Source organism: Homarus americanus, unplaced genomic scaffold (assembly GCF_018991925.1).
Source record: "Homarus americanus isolate GMGI-L3 unplaced genomic scaffold, GMGI_Hamer_2.0 scaffold36878, whole genome shotgun sequence".
NCBI lineage: Eukaryota > Metazoa > Arthropoda > Malacostraca > Decapoda > Nephropidae > Homarus > Homarus americanus.
In genome coordinates this window covers 37492-49988 of record NW_024718791.1, presented here as the reverse complement: position 1 = coordinate 49988, position 12497 = coordinate 37492, and positions in this window count along the sequence as shown.

The following is a 12497-nucleotide window of genomic DNA, read 5'->3' as shown; positions in this document are numbered from 1 at the left end:
GACGTCACACTATCAGTACACACCCCTCAGTACACAGGAGCCAACAACACGGCTCATTAACGCCTCATATAAGACCGTTAAAGAGCCTGACGACTGACTGACTGACTGACTGACAGCAGGGCGGGAAAGGGGGTAGGAGGTGGTGGGGTGGGGTCAGGAGGGGTGGGAGTAGGGGGTGAGGGGGGGGTAGTAAGGTGGGGTGGGGGGTAGGGGGGAGGGGGTGGGTGGGGGTGGGGGGGTGAGGAGGGAGGGGAGTGGGAGTAGTGGGGGGTGGGGGAGAGGTGGGGGGGAGTAGGGGGGGAGGGGGTGGGAGTGGGGGGGGAGTGGGGGGTGGGAGTAGTGGGGGGTGGGAGGTGGGGGGTGGGAGTAGTGGGGGTGGGAGTAGTGGGTGGGGGAGGGGTAGTTAGGTAGGGTGGGGGTAGTAGGGTAGGGTGGGGATAGTAAGGAGGGGAGTGGGATAGTGGGGAAGACAAATGGCTGCCGAGCGACACAGTAAACAGAGGACCATCGTAAACAATATTTTTTTAGCAAACAATTTTTTGAGGGGGAGGGAGGGGTGGGAGGGGTGGGGGAGGGGTGGGGAGGGGGGTTATTCTGGCCAACGGGATGAACCACAGAGGAGATCAAGAGAGAACACAGGAGAGTTAAAGTGGGTGGGGGTAAATGTTTGGCAGAGGGTGGTTAAGTCAGTCAGTCTCTCTCTCTGCTACTTACGCCATAACTCTGCACCATAATAAAATAAACAACTGATCATTAAACTCATCACACACACACACACACAGAGCATCTCAATCACCCACGTCAAAAGTGATTGGAAGAGAAGATGTGTCAGTGTTGGTGAAGATGTGTCAGTGTTGGTGAAGATGTGTCATGTTGGAAGATGTGTCAGTGTTGGAAGATGTGTCAGTGTTGGTGAAGATGTGTGTGTTGGTGAAGATGTGTCAGTGTTGGAGAAGATGTGTCAGTGTTGGAGAAGATGTGTCAGTGTTGAAGAAGATGTGTCAGTGTTGGTGAAGATGTAAGTGTTGGTGAAGATGTGTGCAGTGTTGGTGAAGATGTGTCAGTGTTGGTGAAAGATGTGTCAGTGTTGGTGAAGATGTGTCAGTGTTGGTGAAGATGTGTCAGTGTTGGAGAAGATGTGTCAGTGTTGAAGATGTGTCAGTGTTGGTGAAGATGTGTCAGTGTTGGAGAAGATGCGTCATTGTTGGAGAAGATGTCAGTGTTGGTGAAGATGTGTCAGTGAAGATGTGTCAGTGTTGGTGAAGATGTGTGGTGTTGGTGAAGATGTGTCAGTGTTGGTGAAGATGTGTCAGTGTTGGTGAAGATGTGTCAGTGTTGGTGAAGATGTGTCAGTGTTGGAGAAGATGTGTCAGTGTTGAAGATGTCAGTGTTGGTGAAGATGTGTCAGTGTTGGAGAAGATGTGTCATTGTTGGAGAAAGATGTGTCAGTGTTGGTGAAGATGTGTCAGTGAAGATGTGTCAGTGTTGGTGAAGATGTGTCAGTGTTGGTGAAGATGTGTCAGTGTTGGTGAAGATGTGTCAGTGTTGGTGAAGATGTGTCAGTGTTGGTGAAGATGTGTCAGTGTTGAGTAAAGATGTGTCAGTGTTGGTGAAGATGTGTCAGTGTTGGTGAGATGTGTCAGTGTTGGTGAAGATGTGTCAGTGTTGGTGAAGATGTGTGTCAGTGTTGGTGAAGATGTGTCAGTGTTGGTGAAGATGTGTCAGTGTTGGTGAAGATGTGTCAGTGTTGGTGAAGATGTGTCAGTGTTGGTGAAGATGTGTCAGTGTTGGGAGATGTGTCAGTGTTGGTGAAGATGTGTGTCAGTGTTGGAGAAGATGTGTCAGTGTTGAAGATGTGTCAGTGTTGGTGAAGATGTGTCAGTGTTGGTGAAGATGTGTCATTGTTGGAAGATGTGTCAGTGTTGGTGAAGATGTGTCAGTGAAGATGTGTCAGTGTTGGGTAGAGATGTGTCAGTGAAGATGTGTCAGTGTTGGTGAAGATGTGTGGTGTTGGTGAAGATGTGTCAGTGTTGGTGAAGATGTGTCAGTGTTGGTGAAGATGTGTCAGTGTTGGTGAAGATGTCAGTGTTGGTGAAGATGTGTCAGTGTTGGTGAAGATGTGTCAGTGTTGGTGAAGATGTGTCAGTGTTGGTGAAGATATGTCAGTGTTGGTGAAGATGTGTCAGTGTTGGTGAAGATGTCAGTGTTGGAGAAGATGTGTCAGTGTTGGTGAAGATGTGTCAGTGTTGGAGAAAGATGTGTCAGTGTTGAAGATGTGTCAGTGTTGGTGAAGATGTGTCAGTGTTGGTGAAGATGTGTCATTGTTGGAGAAGATGTCAGTGTTGGTGAAGATGTCAGTGAAGATGTGTCAGGTTGGTGAAGATGTGTCAGTGTTGGTGAAGATGTGTCAGTGTTGGTGAAGATGTGTCAGTGTTGGTGAATGTGGCAGTGTTGGTGAAGATGTGTCAGTGTTGGAAGATGTGTCAGTGTTGGAGATATGCTAGTGTTGAAGAAGATGTGTCAGTGTTGGAGAAGATGTGTCGGTGGAGAGAAGATGTGTCAGTGTTGGAGAAGATGTGTCAGTGTTGGAGAAGATGTGTCAGTTTGGTGAAGATGTGTCAGGGTGGAGAATGTTATGTATTTCTGGTGAATGACGGAACGACAAGTTAATCTGTGTCTGACGAGGGAGAGAGTGGCAGGGGGAGTGGGGAAGTGGTAAAGGGGGAGAGGGAGGGAGAGGGAGAGAGTGGCAGGGGGAGTGGGAAGTGGTAAAGGAGAGGGGGAGGGGAGAGGGAGGGGGGGATGAAGACAGAGCTGAATTGGTAGGGAGGTGGGTGGTCCTAGGTGATGACGATGCACTATCTTCTGTCCCTTCACAGGCGGTAACAGTGTAGGATCAAATCGTTTATACAGACTATGTGAATCGCCCTATAACATCATCAATTCAAACCTCCTTTCCTCACCCTACTTCCCTCACCCTCACTCCCTTCCTCCACCTCCCACCCTTCCTTCCTTCCTCTGACTCCATCCCCTCTTCCTTGATCCCTAGGAGTTGTGTGGTTAGGTTAGGTGAGGTCAGGTTAGGTTAGGTCAGATTAAGTCAGGTTAGGTTAGGTGGGTGAGGTGAGGTGCGGTGGTGAGGTCAGGTCAGGTCAGGTTCACTGTCTTCTGTTCTCAGTCTTTATCATGTCTATTGAACCCTTTCTTGAATTCAACAACAACCAGCACCATATCCGGCCTGTTTATCTCTGTCTCTCTCTCTCTCTCTCTCTCTCTCTTCTCTCTCTCTCTCTCTCACTTGTCCCTCTTCCCTCTCCCCACTCACCTTGACCACCACGGTTCTCTCTCTCTCTCTCTCTCTCTCTCTCTCTCTCTCTCTCTCTTCTTTCACGTCCACTCTTCCCTCTCATTCTCTCCCCACTCACCTTGACCACCACGGTTCTCTCTCTCTCTCTCTCTCTCTCTCTCTCACTCTTCCCTCTCATTCCTCTCCCCTCACCTTGACCACCACGGTTCTCTCTTTCTCTCTCTCTCTCTCTTTCACACGTCCACTCTTCCCTCATTCCCTCTCCCCCACTCACCTTGACCACCACGGTTCTCTCTCTCTCCTCTCTCTCTTCTTCCTCTTCTCATTCCCTCTCCCCCTCACCTTGACCACCACGGTTCTCTCTCTCTCTCCTTCACACCTCAGGAGGCACCTGATGACACCTTCACTACATACCTGTAAAGAGAGAGACACACCTGTTAATTACTGTAACTCACAACAACAAACAAACAAACACATACAAAAAGTAAACAAAAATATCCGCTGTCATAATATAGTAAAGGACATTGATTAGTTCCCCAAGTGTCCACCAGGGGAGTGACGTTAAAGACATTGATTAGTTCCCCAGTGTCACCAGGAGTGACGTTATAGACATTGTTAGTTCCCCAAGTGTCCACCAGGGGAGTGACGTAGAAGACATTCATTAGTTCCCCAAGTGTCCACCAGGAGTGACGTAGAAGACATTCATTAGTTCCCCAAGTGTCCACCAGGTGGCGTAGACATTGATTAGTTCCCAAGTGTCCACCAGGAGTGGCGTAGAAGGCTGGTTCCCAAGTGTCCACCAGAGTGACGTAGAAGACATTCATTAGTTCCCCAAAGTGTCCACCAGAGTGACGTAGAAGGCTTTAGTTCCAAGGTTCACCAGGGAGTGACGAGAAGGCTTTAGTTCCCCAAGTGTCCACCAGAGTGACGGTTGCTTAGTTCCCCAAGTGTCCACCAGGAGGACGTGAAGACATTGTGTCCCCAAGTGTCCACCAGGGAGGACGAGAAGCTTTTGTTCCCCGTGTCCACAGGGGAGGACGAGAAGTTTCGTGTCACCAGGAGGACGTAGAAGACATTGATTAGTTCCCTGGCCCACCAGGGAGTGACGAGAAGGCTTTAGTTCCCAAGTGTCCACCAGGGGAGTGACGAGAAGGCTTTAGTTCCCCATGTCCACCAGGGAGTGACGTAGAAGGCTTTAGTTCCCCAAGTGTCCACCAGGGAGGACGAGAAGGGCTTTAGTTCTCAAGTGTCCACCAGGGAGTGACGTGAGAAGGCTTTTAGTTCCCAAGTGTCCACCAGGGGAGTGACTGAGAAGGCTTTAGTTCCCCAGGTGTCCACCAGGGAGTGACGAGAAGGCTTTAGTTCCCCAGGTGTCCACCAGGAGTGGACGAGAGTTGTTTAGTTCCCCAAGTGTCCACCAGGGAGTGACGTAGAAGTTTAGTTCCCCAAGTGTCCACCAGGGAGGACGTAGAAGACATTCATTAGTTCCCAGGTGTCCACCAGGGGAGTGACGTAGAAGGCTTTAGTTCCCCAAGTGTCCACCAGGGGAGTGACGAGAAGGCTTTAGTTCCCAAGTGTCCACCAGGGAGTGGACGAGAAGGCTTTAGTTCCCCAGGTGTCCACCAGGGAGTGGACGAAGGCTTTAGTTCCCCAAGTGTCCACAGGGAAGGGACGAGAAGGCTTTAGTTCCCAAGTGTCCACCAGAGTGGACGTAGAAGGCTTTAGTTCCCCAAGTGTCCACCAGGGAGTGACGAGAAGGCTTTAGTTCCCCAGTGTCCACCAGGGGAGTGACGAGAGTTTAGTTCCCCAAGTGTCCACCAGGGAGTGACGAGAAGGCTTTAGTTCCCCAGGTGTCCACCAGGGGAGTGACGAGAAGGCTTTAGGTTCCCCAAGTGTCCACCAGAGTGGCGAAGGCTTTTAGTTCCCAAGTGTCCACCAGGGAGTGACGAGAAGGCTTTAGTTCCCGCGTCCACCAGGGGAGTGACGAAGGCTTTAGTTCCCCAAGTGTCCACCAGGGGAGTGACGTAGAAGGCTTTAGTTCCCCAGGTGTCCACCAGGGAGTGACGAAGGAGTTAGTTCCCAAGTGTCCACCAGGGAATGACGAGAGCATTAAGTTCCCCAAGGTTCACCAGGGGAGTGACGTGAAGGTTTAGTTCCCCAAGTGTCCACCAGGGAGTGACGAGAAGGCTTTAGTTCCCAAGTGTCCACCAGGGGAGTGACGAGAAGACATTGATTAGTTCCCCAAGTGTCCACCAGGGAGTGGACGAAGGCTTTAGTTCCCCAAGTGTCCACCAGGGGAGGACGAGAAGGCTTTAGTTCCCCAAGTGTCCACCAGGAGTGACGAGAAGGCTTTAGTTCCCCAAGTGTCCACCAGGGAGTGACGAAGATTCATTAGTTCCCCAAGTGTCCACCAGGAGTGACGAAGGTTATCCCATGTCCACCAGGGAGGACGAGAAGGCTTTAGTTCCCGTGTCTACCAGGGGAGTGACGAGAAGGCTTTAGTTCCCAAGTGTCCACAGGGAGGCAGAAGGCTTTAGTTCCCCAAGTGTCCACCAGGGAGTGGACGAAGGCTTTGAGTTCCCCAAGTGTCCACCAGGAGTGACGTAGAAGACATTCTTGTTCCCAGTGTCTACCAGGAGGACGAGAAGGCTTTAGTTCCCCAGGTGTCCACCAGGGAGGGCGTAGAAGGCTTTAGGTTCCCAAGTGTCCACCAGGAGTGACGAGAAGACATTCATTAGTTCCCCGTGTCCACCAGGGGAGTGACGAGAAGGCTTTAGTTCCCAAGTGTCCACCAGGGAGGACGAGAAGATTATTGAGTTCCCCAAGTGTCCACCAGGGAGTGACGTAGAAGGCTTTAGTTCCCCGTGTTCACCAGGGGAGTGACGAGAAGGCTGTTCCCCAAGGTTCACCAGGGAGTGACGAGAAGGCTTTAGTTCTCCTGTCCACCAGGGAGTGGCGTAGAAGGCTTTAGTTCCCCGTGTCTCACCAGGGGAGTGACGAGAAGACTTTTAGTTCCCAAGTGTCCACCAGGGGAGGATGAGAAGGCTTTAGTTCCCAAGTGTCCACCAGGGGAGTGACGTAGAAGGCTTTAGTTCCCCAAGTGTCCACCAGGGGAGGACGAGAAGGCTTTAGTTCCCCAAGTGTCCACCAGGGGAGGACGTGAGAAGGCTTTAGTTCCCCAAGTGTCCACCAGGGAGTGACGTAGAAGGTTTAGTTCCCCAAGTGTCCACCAGGGGAGTGACGTAGAAGGCTTTTAGTTCCCAAGTGTCCACCAGGGAGGACGAGAAGGCTTTAGTTCCCAAGTGTCCACCAGGGGAGTGACGTAGAGGACATTGATTAGTTCCCCAAGTGTCCACCAGGGGAGTGACGCGATGGCATACATAACGCAACACAAGAGACGCGAACTTTAAAGAATTAAAATAACAGAACGATAACAGGGAGACATAATAAGATAACACTACTTAATAACAGAGAGAAGTAAGATAACATGAGATAGCAGGGAGACAAAGCTATAATAACAGAGAGAAGTAAGATAACATGAGATAGCAGGGAGACAAAGCTATAATAACAGAGAGAAGTAAGATAACATGAGATAGCAGGAGACAAAGCTATAATAACAGAGAGAAGTAAGATAACATGAGATAGCAGGAGACAAAGCTATAATAACAGAGAGAAGTAAGATAACATGAGATAGCAGGGAGACAAAGCTATAATAACAGAGAGAAGTAAGATAAATGATAGGAGACAAAGCTATAATAACAGAGAAGTAAGATAAATGAGAGTTTGGATAACATGAGATAGCAGGAGACAAGCTATAATAACAGAGAAGTAAGATAACATGAGATAGCAGGGAGACAAAGCTAACAGAGAGAAGAATTAAGATAGCAAGCGATAAAACGGAGGAACACAAAGGTAATGTTACACAGACGATAACAGAAGAAAAACTAAGACCCAAGATAACAGACTGATGAGAATAAGAAAAACAAAGAAAAACAAAGAAAAAACAGGAAAGAAAAATATTACCCAAACAAACAAAAAACAATAATCACAAAAAAATGCATAATTGGACAACAAATAAAACAAAACACATATAGTAAAAAATAAAATAAAAAATAAAATCGGAAAAATACAATAAAATCTCAACAACAACACTATGAGTAATAATAATAAAATAAACAGAAAACGGAATAGGGAAAACAACAGAAACGAAATAGGGACGAAAAAACAGAAAACGGAAACGGACAGAAACCAACTGAAACGGGAAGCGGGTGGGTGAAGTCAGCTAAGCAGATATGAGAGAGAGAGAGAGAGTTACACACACACACACACACACACACACACACACACACACACACACACACACACACACACACACCATATAGACAAAGAAACAGTAACCAACAGACAGACACAAAGATTCAACCACAGAGACAAAAACACACAGACACAAACACAAGACAAACAAACACAGCTACAGACAGATAGACAGACAGACAGACAGACAGACACAGACACACCATCAGACGGCCAATTTTCCAAGTGATATCGTGCGGTAAGAGAGCCACCAGCGCGGCCCCATAACTCCTCCACACACCTGCAAATCCACACCTGTCACCCCCCCCCGCCCCCCACCCGCACCCATTACCTAATTGGCTACCCCCTACCAGATGGACAGCCAATGGCGTGTTAGCTTACAGTCTAAAGCTCTTGTGATTGGCTCTTTCCTTAACGTTATAATGCTAATCGGATTATCCTGCTAGTTAGAAGTCTGTGATTGATTCTTCGGTCAAGTTGTCATCTGATTGGCTACCCCCTGCCCGATAAATAGCCAATGGCGTGATAGCTTGTCATCTAGAGCTCTTATGATTGGCTCCCTGCCTTAGGTTATGATGCAACGTAAACTGGCTGGCTATATAACCCCATACCCGTGTGATAGCCAATGGCGTGTGGGTATTTCGTTATTCTTGGCTGTGATTGGTTCTTGGTTGACGTTATTATTTCTACCGTGTTATAGATCTAATTGGCCAATCCCGTAGTGTTAAGGCGATGGTTTAACCCTTTGAAGGTGGTGTTTTAACCCTCTGGAGATGGTGGTTCAACCCTTTGTGAAAGATGGATTAAACCTTTATGACGATGGTTTAATTCTTTATGACGATGGTTTAACTGTTTAAGACGATGGTTTAATTCTTTAAGACGATGGTTTAAACCTTTATGACGATGGTTTAATTATTTAAGACGATGGTTTAATTCTTTAAGACGATGGTTTAATTATTTAAAGACGATGGTTTAATTATTTAAGACGATGGTTTAATTATTTAAGACGATGGTTTAATTATTTAAAGACGATGGTTTAATTCTTTAGGACGATGATTTAATTCTTTAAAGACGATGATTTAATTTTTCAAAGACGATGGTTTAACTCTTTAAGACGATGGTTTAAACATTTAAGACGATGGTTTAATTCTTTGAAGACGATGGTTTAATTCTTTAAAGACGATGGTTTATTTTTTTTAGAGACGGTGGTTTAACTCTTTAAGCCAATGGTTTAACTCTAAGACGACGGTTTAACTTAAGACGACAGTTTAAACCTTTGAGGATGATTATTACATCATTTGAGGACAAGGATGATGGTTTAATGCTTTAAGAATGATGGTGTAACTCCTAGAGGATGAGCGCCAGCCAATAGCGTGTCGGATTACTCTACCACCCCACTGATTGGCCTCTTGTCTCGGCATCATTAATCTAATTGGCTCAAACACAACACATCCCAAATCATCAGAAGATCGTTAGTCAATTGTATCTCTTAACTGACTTACCAGACATCTTAAATAACCAAACATGACGTTACAATAAAAACAAAAATAATAATAATAATAATAATAATAATAATAATAATAATAATGATAATAATAATAATAATAATAATAATAATAATAATAATAATAATAATATTAATAATAATAATAAATAATAATAATAATAATAATAATAATAATAATAATAAAATAATAATATTAAATATGAAAAAAATAGTAAAAAGAAAATAATAATAATAATGAAATAATATTAATAATAAAATAATAATATTAAATATGAAAAAAATAGTAAAAAGAAAATAATAATAATAATGAAATAATATTAATAATAAACTCAACACAATATAAAAAAAGTGGCCGAGTGTTTACAACCCACATACAGTAAAACCTTTATTTAACGGACAATAAAGAAAAAAATCCATTATATCGAGAATCCGCTATATGGAGGTTTCACTGTATCATCACACTATATCCAATTTACCGAAAACTGATTAATGGGCCTCTTATAATCACTACTGTTGTGTACGTAAGTGTAAGCAGCTAACATCTTCACTACAGGGATGTACATTAGACCCATCGTACTGTACACATGTTAAGGACAAGTTAATTAATAGCAGTAATTAACCACAACAATAACAACAACATAATCTAACAACTTATAACTGTCTTTAACAACCAGGAGGTGACGTCATCTGGGGGTTTAGATTGGCTAAATTATGTACTATAACCGCTGAGAGAGAGAGACGTAATCTTAAGCTCAGAAATTTCACAAAAACTTAGGCAACAAAATAAGTAAATAACTAAAATATAAAATACCTTCATTCTCACGACTTACAATAACTTGAAGAATAAAGTACTAAGTAAATATGACTCTCCTCAGTCACCTGGTATGTGGGGAAGGCATCTATTATATGAACTATAAAATACAGTATACATAATAATATTGGAAGTCCCCAGAAATCAAGGATGGCCGGCCCAAGGGCCACCTAGGCGTAAATTTGTTTAAGGTGTAGAAACTGTCGCCACCACAATAATCACACCCTGAGTTAACGAGCTGCATGACCCGGTGTCAAGGAATAGTCCGAGAAGACCGGACAACTCGCCAACAGCACTGGCTAACCATAACCCGGAATACGATCCACAAATCGATTAACATCCAGGTCCCCAATTACTGCACGGGGATAGAACCCGGGTCTACTGGCTTGCGAGGTGAGCATGCTGACCATTACACCACAGATCGCCATACAATATATATATATATATATATATATATATATATATATATATATATATATATATATATATATATATATATATATATATATATATATTGTATAAATATTTATATACTGTACATTAAATTTTACGATTGAAAAAAAATGCGAGGTAAATAAATAGTGAACATCTGTATAAAAGGAATAGAATATAAACGGTATTACAGCCGCCAATTACCATGATAAAATTCATTAAACACAATATATTCACTGGTACAACTTACTGTTATTTCATTATAATACAAAAATAATAAAAGCTATACAAAAAATATATGTATTCTAACTCGCATAAAAAAATAGTACTTCGTCCCCACTCAATCTACAGGCAGTCAATTTTAGTCAGATGCGTTTATTTGGTCCAAAACTCAACGTAAATATGAAAAAGGTTTAACCTAGTTCTGAGTGATGTAAAACGTGAGGGTTCAGATCAAAAGACTGTGGACTACCGGAACTTGGAGGTGAGTCGAGGGTTACATGGTTGTGCAGTAGGCGTCTGTTTTGGCTGTCAACACTGCTTGGCCCCCCTTCCCTCCCTCCCTCCCCACCCATTCCGTCATCCAGCCACCCACCCATCACGCCATCTATTCCGTCATTCAGCCACCCACCACCCAGTTCATCCACTCAGCCCCGTCCATCTGCCAGCCCATCACTTACCCCGCTGCCCACCACGGAGACCATTCACTCACTCCACCACCCATTCGCCCACTAAAACGCCCATTCCCTCACAACGTCAACCACTTCTGTTGCCCATCCATCCAGACACTCACAGGGTCTCCCAAATTCTCCATCAGCCGCCCACGCTCTCCGTCAGCCGCCCACGCTCCCTGTGAGCCGCCCCTACCTGTACGTCGCCTATTTCATAACCGCCCAGTACATGCACGCCGCCCACACCTTCAACCCACCCACTCTATCCGCCTACTGCGCCGCTCACACACCCATGCCGCCACCTCCACCCCCCTTACTAGCACACTGCCCACACTCCCAAGCCGCCCACGACATACAGCCAGGCCGCCCACGGGAGGGTGAGTGAGGGCAGGCATCTGTGGGTGGTGTAATCCACAGGTAAACACAGCCGGGCAAAACACACACGCTTGATAATTAATATGTACACATTCCCCGCCATGTATGTTGACTGTGTACGTGTAATCAACTAAGTATGTGCACATCTGTATGTCTGCCGGTTGTGTGCTCTTACGTACACACATATATACACACAAACAACAAATCACATGGACAAACACAAAACACTCTCTATTTTTGCTTACACACACACACACACACACACACACACACACACACACACACACACACCTGTGGCCCACATCAGGTAACAGTCATTAAGGCATTATCATCACTTAATCTACAACTGAGGAATTGAGCCTAAGAGGACATAGGCCTATACCTCATGTACTGTTAATTGTGAGGTAGGCGGATTTGAGCAGGTGTTAAGGCTTCCTCACCTGTGTCTCCCCACATTACTCACCTTCTCCCCCTGTATCTCCCCGCCTCTCACCCTCTCTCTCCCCACCTCACTCACCCCCCCTCCCCTTCTCTCTCCCCCTGCCACTCACCCTCTCTCCCCACCTACTCGCTCTATCTCCCCACCTCACTCACTTTCTCCCCACCTCTCTCCCCTACCCACATCCCCATAGCTCTCACCCATACTTTCTCCCGCTTAGTCAATCCTAATAACTCTAACTTCTCCCCAATCGCCCACACAGCACATTCTAATCACCCCACAGCGTTATCTAATCAACCCATAGCACTATCTAATTACCCATAGCTTTATCTAATCACCCATAGCGTTATCTAATCACCCCATAGCGTTATCTAATCACCCCATAGCACATTTTAATCACCCCATAGCATTATCTAATCACCCCATAGCACATTTTAATTACCCCATAGCGTTATCTAATCACCCCATAGCACATTTTAATCACCCCATAGTGTTATCTAATCACCCCATAGCACATTTTAATCACCCCATAGCGTTATCTAATCACCCCATAGCACATTTTAATCACCCCATAGCGTTATATAATCACCCCACATTTAATCACCCCATAGCGTTATCTAATCACCCCATAGCACATTTTA